Below are 11,138 nucleotides of genomic sequence, written 5' to 3'. Positions count from 1 at the left end.
TTTTGCACTCTTTTCTATTGTTTCATTTTTGCTTTGATTTTATTAGTTCTTTATATTTTAGAATGTCGTTACCTTCCTTTTCCCTGATTATAATTTAACAGAATTATTTTGTTTCTTAAATCTTTGATTCTCTATTTCAAGTTGTTTGAGTTTCTTTTTAAAATTTTCGTGGTTTTCTTGAACTGCTTCATTTTTTTTTCTAATTTCCCCTTGATTTCTCTTATTTGATTTTTAAAGTCCTTCTCAAGTCTTTCCAGCAAATCTTTTTGTTCTTGAGGTCATTTGACAGTTCTCATTGAAAATGGGATAGCACTTTTAGCTCTATTATCTTCCTCTGAATATGAAATATGAATATGAAATCTGATATTCTCTATCCCCATAGTTATCTCTGATTGTTCTCTTTATCCTTCGATTAGCATTCTTCTTCTTCTTATTATTATTATTATCACTATTATTATTATTATTATTTGTTAGGATAATACTCCTGAGGTATTCAGAATAATTCTCCAAACTTCTGTTCCTTCTTACTGTTGTTTTCTGAGATTTGTCTCAGGGATTAACCTTCAGATCACCTCTCTATGCCTAAGTCATCGCCAGAATCTCAGATCATGCTCTCCCACAAATGATCTTATTCCCTGCAGCCACTCTAATGGCTGAAAACTACATCTGTCCTCTCTCTCCTGGAACTGACACTAGGGCTCCACTTTTCTACAAGTAGCCATAACCAGCAGGGTCCCCAGTCCCTGCTACTACACTTACCTACTGTGTGCTAGCTTCTTCTTCCCAACAGTGACCATCCAGCCCTGCACACAGCTGGACAGTCCAGCTGTGGTTAGCATTTCTCAAGAGTGGAACGTCCTTCAGTGCCTTATTCAACCATCAGACCCTTAACACTGTCCATGAAATGTAAGTTTCTAAGGATGAATCTACCTTCCAATCCCACCTCAAACCAGGGTTTGTGGTTGACGATTCTGCAGAGTCGGCCTAGAGGTGTTTGCACTTCTCTAAGGTGTAAACTCTGCCCTTGGGAGTCAGGTCATCACTGGGGTGCTCTTCCCAACTTTTCTTAAACTAAAAACTGCTTTACCTGGTGTTCATTTCTGCTATTCTGAAGTGATATTCTGTCTTTTACGTAGAGGAAATTTGAAATGCCAAAAGTTTCCTGACCTATTCATCTTCCCATTATCCTCTCCTCCTTTCCGATTTTTAAATTTTTGGTGGACTGGTGGTGGAAGAATACAGACCTAGAAGTGGTATGACAGGGTCAAAAGGTAGTCAAAGTTTTATAACCTTCTGTGCATGATTCAAAATTGATTTCCAGAATTCATGAATCAGTTTCCAATTTCACCTACAACGCATTAGTTTCCCAGTTTCCTCATATCCTCTTCAACAATTGTTGTGTTTCTTTTCTGTCATGTTGACCAATTGGATAGGTATGATGTGGCAGCTTAGAGTTGTTTTAGTTTTCATTTCTCTAGTCAACAGCGATTTTTAGATCATTTATATATAACTATGCATAGTTTTAATTTCTTCATTTGAAATCATCCTGTTCATATCTTTTCACCATTTATCAAATGGAAAATGACTTCTATGTTTTTTAGAAATTGTACTCAATTTACAATATACTTGAGAAAGTAGGCCATTATCAGAAAAAAATTACTGTAAAATATCTCCCCAGTTTCCTGCTTTCCTTCAAGCCTTTTTTTTACATAAGTAAACTTTTTATTTTTTTTTTACAATAAATAAAAGATTGCACTGTAATCGACATTTAAAGTACTGAATGGAGAATATAGTATAAATAAATCCCATTCAAAGCTATGGTTGGTTTTCCCCATGACTTTGGTGATGGAAATCTCACATTAGTACAGGAGGACATGGCATTGCAGACAATGGAGACCAAGCTCAACAGAGCTATGACCAAGGGAAACCAAGTAGCAAAAATATACAAAACAAACAAACAAACAAAAAATAAAACAAGAACAGATTATTATATTGTGTCTGTTGCACTCTTTTGGAAAAATTTGCAACTCCAACTCTGAAAAGTCCCTGGGGTACTCTTACATTATTGACTTCGTATAAACAGTCCAACGACTTTGGGTTAAAAAAAAAAAATCAATTCTCCCATGTCTCCAAATCGGCATGTCAGAATAATTCTTTGCAAGTGGCCTATAGCACCTGTTGTCTGAGGCTCTCAAAGAATTTACAAACAAGTATTAGAATCTTCAGTTTGTTTTCCATATCTGGGGAAACTGAGGCACAGAAAGGTTAAAGTGACTTTTTACCATCACTCAGTAAGTTAGTGACAGAACCAGGGACAGAATCTAGGGTTCATGACTCCCAGTACTCTATGTTAACCATCAGATCATCTCACTCCCTGTGTATGTATGTACAGCCAGGTCAAAACATGGTTAAGATAAACTATGAATTTAGTTGATTTTTCTTTTGTCTTGTCAATATTGTCTCATCAATTTCTTTGTATTTTGTTAGAATAGGCTTGTGTATACTGGTTAAAGATATTAGAATGCAATCACTTTATCAATACCTCAAAGAAAGAGACAATCATCGGTCTACCAACGAATCTTCCAAAAATAATGAGCTGACAAGGTGAGAGAGAGAGAGAGAGAGAGAGACAGAAAGAAAGACAGAGAAAGAGGAGAGACAGAAAGAAAGACAGAGAGTGAGAAGAGAAATATATATATATATATATATATATATATATATATATAGAGAGAGAGAGAGAGAGAGAGAGAGAGAGAGAGAGAGAGAGAGAGAGAGAGAGAGAGAGAGAGAGAGAGAATGCTCATGGTTAGTGTAAAATTCTCTGCAGTTAGCAGAGGCAGGAAGCTGTCACCAGTCTGAGTCAGATAATTCATGTCCAGTGTAATAGAATATAATAAAATCTAGTGATTAGATTAGGAGTAGTTATATACATGGCTAGATAAACAAGATAAAGCAGGTGTCAGACAGCTGACCAAGGAGATAACTAACTATTGTACAATTTCCTCTTAAAGTTATTGTTATGGATTGACATGGGAAAAATCTAGAATGCACTATCAGTGATATGCATTTTGGTTACTTGATTTTATTTTATAGAGGCAGTTCATAGTGTTAAAAACTATAGAAATAACAGAGTATAAACATATTTTAATCTGTAGTACACATTCTGATTTAAATGAGCTAATCATGGTTAAATAATTGAGTGACAACAAAAATAAAAATAGACAGTAAATGGTGCTTAGGACAGATGCCTTGCAGTGAATCAGTCTCATGTAACTTTGTTGGCAATATTCCATATACCTCCTCTCATTCACTTACAACAGAACTCTGGCCCTATCGCTACACACATTGTAACTGATTAATGTTTTCAAGTATTCAATGATTTAAAAAACAAAAACAAAAACATAAAGAAGTGACTGGTGATTACTGTCTTCTAAACAGTAACATATAAAATTGAAGGTTGAGAAAGATACTGGTGGAAACACTGTAAAGGCAAATTGAAAGAAAAAAATGAAAAGAAAACTCAACATGAGGAAAGCTTGCTTTTGGTATCTGGTATACTTATTGATCCAGTTGAACTTCTTCCCAGTTTTGCATTTCAAAAAGATGCACCATAACACTGATATTTTATTCCTAGGTAGAACTGTAAAAAAAGATAAGTATTTAAATCAAAGAACAAAAAAGGTTTTTAAATTTTTTTTAAAGGACTATCTGGATAAATGTTGTGTATTACAATGCATAGCATTACCTAAACTCATACCTCGTACTCGGTTGGACTGGTCTACTTCATTAAGAAGTACTGTAACATAAAGGCAAACAAAACAGACAGGCCTGTGAAGCCAAGGATGATGAGGGCCGCAAATTGTCCATCAGTAAGCATTGTACTCTTCCTTTTGGGGTCGTCGAAGCACCCCGTTTGTCCCGCGAGCATCATCTTTTTCTGCTGTAGTACAAAAGTGACCAAAGGGCTGATGGCTCCATTCAGCTTCTGTGAGTATCTAAGCAACGGCGACACACACACACACACACACACACACACACACACACACACACACACACGGGGAATTGGTAATCAGTGTTGCTTTGAAGGCCTGATATTTGGAAGGATGTGTCTTCACCCTTGTACACATGTTTGTATTCAGATTCTCTTTCAACCAGCACTTGCAGGATGTAATTGATAGGATCTCCTCTCATTGATGGTACTGTCTGCCTTGAAATCTCACATGCATTTCCTTCTAACTGTGTCACACGAAGTGCTTTGATGGTAGGCGGGATGTTTTTGGTTGTGCTGAAGGTATATGTCACTGAGAAGGGCCCTTCGCCTGCATTCTGTACCTTGTAGGTGTGGCTTGGTCCTGGCCAATTTGGAATGAATCTCTTGTTTCTATCTTCCAAATGGAGCGTGTACACCATGTCATCAGTCGTGTGCCCCTTGGAGTTGCTATCCCCCCATTTTAGCTTCAGGCTCTGAGGCCCCGCTGTTGCACACTCTAACCAAGGAGGGGAAGGTTGGTAATCACCTCGTGTTGGACTTAATGGAGTGACTAAATGGTCCAGCTCCAATTTAATTGACAGCCTGAATTCTGATCTGATAGGAGGTTCCTGGAAGAAGATTCTTAATAATGTAGCTCGTGGCATCAGTCACTGTAATGCTATTCTCTCCCAGATCAATGTTATAAGGAATGATCTCTGATCCATTATTGCAGGGTTCTTCCCCCTTCAATACAAGGTGCAGGGAAGGTGATACTGGGTAGGCATCGAGGGTCTCTTCCTCCAGGACTTAGAGTGTGGAGACATCATCCAGAGCTGATGCTGGCATCCAACAAGAATACGAGGTCAGTGCAGGGCCCTGCTCCTGCCTAATTGCCAGCCTGTAGTCTACAGCAGCAATGTGCAGCAGGCAGCAGTTCCTTTATTTCAAAACTGGTCTCTGTCCCATGATACGTGGCTTCTAGGAATTCTTCGTCTTCTACCCATTCCAATCTATATTTTGATATGTCAGCGCCAGAGATTTCAGGGCTCTCCCAACCATAGGACACCTGAATCAGACACAAGGGAAATACAAGGTGCTCGGCATTGCCCGAGGGGCCCCACTGTGGTGGTGATTTCAGATGCCTTTGAATAAGGACCGTACCCTCCGTCACTCAAGGCTTTCACCCTGAAATGGTAGGTAGTTCCAGGTAGAAGGTTTACAATCATACACTCTAAATCAGGTCCGTGATAGACCTCAGAAGAAACGTCTTCTGGTTCAGTCATCTCTATGCTGTACTCAGAGACCTCACAGCCACTTTCAGATGAAGGAACATCCCACTCTAGATTGATTTCTTTGTGCTTTGCTTTCCCCACTTGGGGATCAACACTGGCCTAGTGCAACACTGAGAGTACGGAAGGGAAAACTATCAGAACACTGACTGTACCCACCAGTGCTGATGGAGCATGCTCGAAGTTTATACAAAGTGTCTGGCTTCAAGTGAGTGAAGATATATTCTGTAGTGGAGCTGCTGTATGCCACATCCCATTGGTTTGCTTTTGAATGTCCCTCTGTAATTTCCAGTAAGTGTTTAAGGATGTCAGAACCGTCATTATCCTTAGAAGGATCCCATTTTACACTAAAGTCATAAAGTGTGATAAATGCTTTAATAAAGCTTCTAGTCGGGGGTCCTGGTCTGTCAGGACTTGTTGTACAAACCAAAACTTCACTTGGACAGCTCCTTCCTTCCACTTTAGAAGCAATTAACCTGAATTTATACTGTGTGCTTCTTTTGAGATCCTTTACAGTGCAGGTAGTGTCTTCTCCAATGTATTTTGGGTGGAAAAGGCTTTCTTGATCATCCTCCTGGATCTCCAAGGTGTAGGTAATGACTTCCTCTGCTGTTCATCCTTCCAGCTTGTTCCACTACAGTGTGATCCACGTGACTCCATCTTGAACGAGCCTTGGTGCAAAGGGTGTCTGAGGAATGTTTCCAGAGGTGGAGTACACCATCTCCTGGCTGTAGCCACTGGTGCTGAAGTCACTGCGAACGGCCAGTAAGAATGTGTATCCCATTGTCGGACAAAACTTGGTCAACTTACAATGCTTCTGGCTCCCCAGAAAACATTCTCTGAAGCCTCTGTTCCTTTTCCCTTCACGCCGTTCTAAAAGGTAGCTGGTGACCTTTGAATCACTGTCGATTGGTGCCTTCCACTGTAAGGTGAGTGAACGTTTGGTTTGATGTGGCAGCTTGGGTGGGTAGGGACTTTCCTGGGCAGAGCTGTGAGTGGTGAAACTAACAGGTTCAGAGCATGATCCCTTTACAGAATTGTACATTGCATATACCCTGACATGATAATCTGTGGCTGGCCTAAGGTCTTTCAGGCTACATTCTAATTCTTTCCCACTGTACATGATCTTGTACTTGCCATCTCTCCCTTTGTTTGATAAGGTCACCTCATAGCTGTAGGGGGTAAGGTGGGCTGCTGTGGCTTCTGTCTCCACTTGAAAGGCCAGTGGAAGGGGACCATGTGAGTAGGACTGTGCTTGCCAGGACATTAGAGACCTGTGGTTTCTCAGTTCCTGAAAGAATGTCTTGAACCCTTTTTGCTTCTGAGTCATATTCTTGGGAGTCAGAGTCATTGGCTTTGGGGTTACTTCTTGCTCACCTCTTAGCCTTCTTGACGCCAGGTCCTTGCCACCACCTCCCCTGCCACCACTGCTCCTGGCATTGTGACTTTTGCCATAGCCATTGTAGACAGCAGTACAATTGTTCATATGGCTTTTGTAGAGAGAGGAAGGGGAGCTATTGAGATGATTCTGGTTGTTGGTCCTTCAGTTTTTTGTGCTGAGGCTTGCTGTACTGGTCTTCTTTTGTAATGTAGCTGGACATTCCATACAGTGGTATGATTTCTTGCTCTCCATATAGTGTGGGGGGAAATGGGTACTGTAGGAAAAACCCAGGTGGCATATCTCCAGGTCTTGTGACAGGTGGATAGAAAGCCGTGTATGAGTTGTGGATAAAGTGAGGATGATGTGCAAGGTACAGAGTTAGGTGATGGGTTGGAGAGATGGCTGAGGGGTAGCTTGGGGGATAACACTCAGGATACTGGGGCGTGACCACCACTAGGCAGACTCCTATATTGTCTTCAATCACCTGGGATATATATCTTGGGGGCACATGGATGGGAGGAATGGATCCATTGGGTGACACCATGGGAACTTCAGCAGGTCCTTGAATGCACTGAAGAGTTTTGTCCTCAGCCCTGATTGTAAAACTTTCTCCCGGATTAACTTGAACTAGAATGACCTGCTGAGCTGTGTCTCCATTCACTAGAGGAGGCATCATGGCAACCTCTTCACTCAGCAAAGGTGGCAGTTACAGAGGGATTTGGACTGTCATCATCATGGTGACGTACATTCATGAAGAGTTTTACTCAACTGGCTTCCTTCCTGAGGGCTGGAGCAGGGTGAGTGCCGGGGGTGCGTAAGAGACTGAGTCACCCTTTGCCTGCCTTCCTGCCTGTCTCCCAGCCTGCCTTCCCTCTGTTCAAGCCAGGCAGCCAGATCTCCTTCAAATCTTGGATGCCATAGTTTTGTTTGTGCAAAAACTTTTAAAACCACTTTAGCATGCTGCAGGACAGAAAGTAAATCCATATAAATCAAAAGAATTTCTAAATACTTGAAATACCTCAGAAAGGAATAGATAGAAAGAGAAGTTTTATTTAAAATAACTTCAGAAAATATAGAATACGTGGGAGACTTCCTGCCAAGAAGGAGAAGTCAAAGCTATCAATAATCACATGAAAAAAATGCGTTAAATCACTATTGATTAGCAAAATGCAGAAGAAGAAAAAAGAAACTGAGATTCTATCTCTTACCTATCACAATGGCCAATGTGACAGAAAGGGAAAATGACAAATGTAGAAAAATTGTGATACTGATACACTGTTCATGGAGTTTTGAACTAGTTCAATCATTCTAAAAAAAAATTTGGAATTTTACCCAAAAGGCTGTGAAACTGTGCATACCTTTTGACCTAAGCATACCACTATAAGGTGAGTGTGTCACAACGACATGAAAGTAAAGGAAAAATTATCCCTTTATACAATAATATTTATATCATATCTTTTTGTTTTGGCAAAGAATTGAAAAGTGAAAGGATTCCTATAATTGTTGGATAGCTGAACAAATTGTGGTATATGACTGTGAGGGAATACTATTCTGCCATAAGGAATGACTAGAAGGATGGTTTCAGAAAACAACAACAACAACAACAACAACAACAACAACAACAACAGCAGCAGCAGCAGAGATTTATATGAATTGAAACAAAGTGAAGTGAATATAACCAGAATTTTGTCCACAGTAACAGCATTAGTACAGTTGCATTTATTTACAAAAGACTTAACTACTTTTACCAAGACAATCATCCAGGACTTTTTCAAATGATCGATGATGTAAAATGCTAACCACTTTTATTGAATAAATTGATGTACTCTGACAGCAGAATAAAGCACACATTTTTAAAACCTTTCTTCATTTTTCTTGTTTTTAATTTGTATGTTTTCTTTTGCAACATGAAGACAGAAATATAATTTACATGACCTCACAGGTATAAGAGTTATATTGTTTTTCTCCCAAGGAAAAGAAGAAGCTGATGAGAAGGAATCTATTTGGAACTGTGAGTTTAAAAGAAATCAATGTTATTTTTTACATGGAATTAGGCAATATTTAATGATCTGAATAAAAATGAAATGAAAGTTTGAAAAGGCTTCCGTTTTGAGAGTGGTATTGAATCATTTATGAGGAGCTAAAATTACTCCTTTGTGGCATAGGGTGCCTAGTTGAGATTATGCTTTACATACGCATGGTTCTTTAAATACTTAAAAAAGGGAAATTATCCACAAGATGGTTTTCATTAATGTCAAAGAAACTAAAAATGCTAAGAAACATAAAGACTGGAAGGAGATCAGAATATTTGGAAATTAAAACATGATTTGTCTGAAAAGATGAACAAAATATGCAAATATACTGTATAGATATAGATATAGAGATATAAACATATATGTGTGCGTGTGTGTATGGATTGAGAAAGCATGGAAAGAAACATAAGAGAAGGCAAAGCTGAAGTTTAGTGAGAATTGCTTTGAATATGGGGACAATTTATTCATCATAGGCATTTGTAGAAGGGCTGACTGCCAAAAAGGCAATCTCTACACTAGCTCATGTTAAAATAAAGAAAGGGAAATAGGATGATAATAACAGCAACACCAATTTTCCTAGTAAATTGATAGTTCAAGCAATAATCAGTGTGGATAGAGTGGATGTGAAGAGAAGAGCTCCAGAAATATTGAAGAGAGGTAGAGTTTTGGAGTATCACCTATGGGCAGTGACATGGGGAACCAGTTAGGAAAGGCCTAATTTTATTGACACTTAATGAAATTATTCTACCTTTAAACAGTTTGAATGTTTAGTTTCTTTTAGTACTATTTATGGTGATTGAGTAGAGGTGAAGAAAGGAGTAACTGTGAGTAATCCAGCCATATGATTTGATAAAGTATAAATAAACTGAAGGAGAGAAATTCGATATAGTACGGAAATGAATGGGTTAGCTATAGAGTTGAGATTGGGAAAAGAGGAAAATGAAGTTAATAGTAGGATTGGAAACTTGACAAAATATTGAGGGTTAGAGGAATTGGAGGTACTGGTGAAGACCATGACTAGATTGAAAAAGGGAGAGGCATAGGGAAAAAAGGAATGAAAGGAAGTTTAGATTAGAAAGCAAAATATCAGTTATTACTATTATTATCATTATTATTATTATTATTGAAGAAGTGGAACACTTGTGGGTAAGTGTGGGAATCTAGTATATAACTAATGCTATGTACTGATGAGGTAGAGTAGGAGAAAATGTCATGAGCTATCATGAAATTAAAGAACTAAATAGTTAGGATACTTGATTTAACATCAATATGAATTGGTGTCAAGTAGTTAGCACAGTGGATAAAGCCTCAAGAAAAGAGTCAGGAAGTGCTGAGTTCAAATCCGGTCTCTGACACTGACCAGATGTGTGATCCTGGTTCAGTCACTTAACCCTATTTGCCTCAGTTTCCTCATATGTAAAATGAACTGAAGAAAGATATGGCATACCACTCATATCTTTGCTGAGAAAATGCCAAATGGGGTCACAAATAGTCAGAAAAGAGGTAAGAATAACTATTCTGCAAAAAAAAAAAAAACATATGTGGTTAATTCATCGTTGGATAATGGCAAGAATTAGGGTAATGGAAGAAAATAAGCCAACTAATAGACTCCTTGAGAATGCTGAAGAATGATATCAGGGGGACATTTAGCTTCCACGATCTTTGTAAGCTGAAATCGGATCTCATTTAGGGTCAAATGAATCTCAAAGCAGTTACTGAGTGATGGTGGCAAAGGGAGAGTCTAGAAGTGACAATTCAGAACAAGGAGTAATCCAACATCCATTCTAGGATGGGGTGATTGGTAGTGAGAAAAACTATGAGAATAGTTCAAATCAATTCATCAAAATACACCACTGCTTAAAGAAGCAGAGAAGCATGATATACATACATACATACAAATACGTATACACATATATTTGCTTTCTGGTTTTATGGAGTAAACATTTATAGGATAACTTTTCATTGATAAACAACTACCTATGCCTACAGTATTATATGACTCATGTTATTAGCACAGTCTGCCAACTAAAAATGTGTTTTCTATCCTGTGTCTTTATTAAAGTCATAATTGTCCTATGAGTTGAAGGCCAAGTAAATTATCTTTGTGCTGAATTTCTATAATATTATGAGTTTATAATACTAACTTAGCTCTATATTCATAGCATTTATTATAACCTATATAAAATTGACGTTCAATATTCATGTTGTTTTCTGACAATCAAATGTAAGATCCTTGAGGCATAGGACAATGTTTTCTATCTTTCTGTATTTCTGGGCTTTTAAGCACTTGATATGTGCCTATAGCTGGTAAGTGATCGCATTTATAGGTACTTCTTTAAATACTTGCTGTGCAGTTCTGTGAAGTCACTTACCCTTTATTTAAGCCTCAGCTTCCTTCTATCTAAAAGCAAATAATTTATATTTTATTATATACCTTATAGGGTTTTTGGAGGTTCAAATAAGAT

At 38.4% G+C, this 11,138-nt stretch overlaps 1 pseudogene; it reads right to left on the bottom strand.

Moving 5' to 3' along the window:
* Positions 1 to 3,778: 3,778 nt before the first annotated feature.
* Positions 3,779 to 7,388, bottom strand: LOC140523694 (fibronectin type III domain-containing protein 3B pseudogene; annotated as a pseudogene).
* Between the last annotated feature and the right edge of the window lie 3,750 nt (positions 7,389 to 11,138).

The sequence above is a fragment of the Notamacropus eugenii genome, chromosome 2 (genome assembly GCF_028372415.1).
Source record: "Notamacropus eugenii isolate mMacEug1 chromosome 2, mMacEug1.pri_v2, whole genome shotgun sequence".
Taxonomy (NCBI): Eukaryota; Metazoa; Chordata; class Mammalia; order Diprotodontia; family Macropodidae; genus Notamacropus; species Notamacropus eugenii.
Note: the sequence above shows the minus strand (reverse complement) of the source record. Positions and strands in the feature narration are given on the sequence as shown.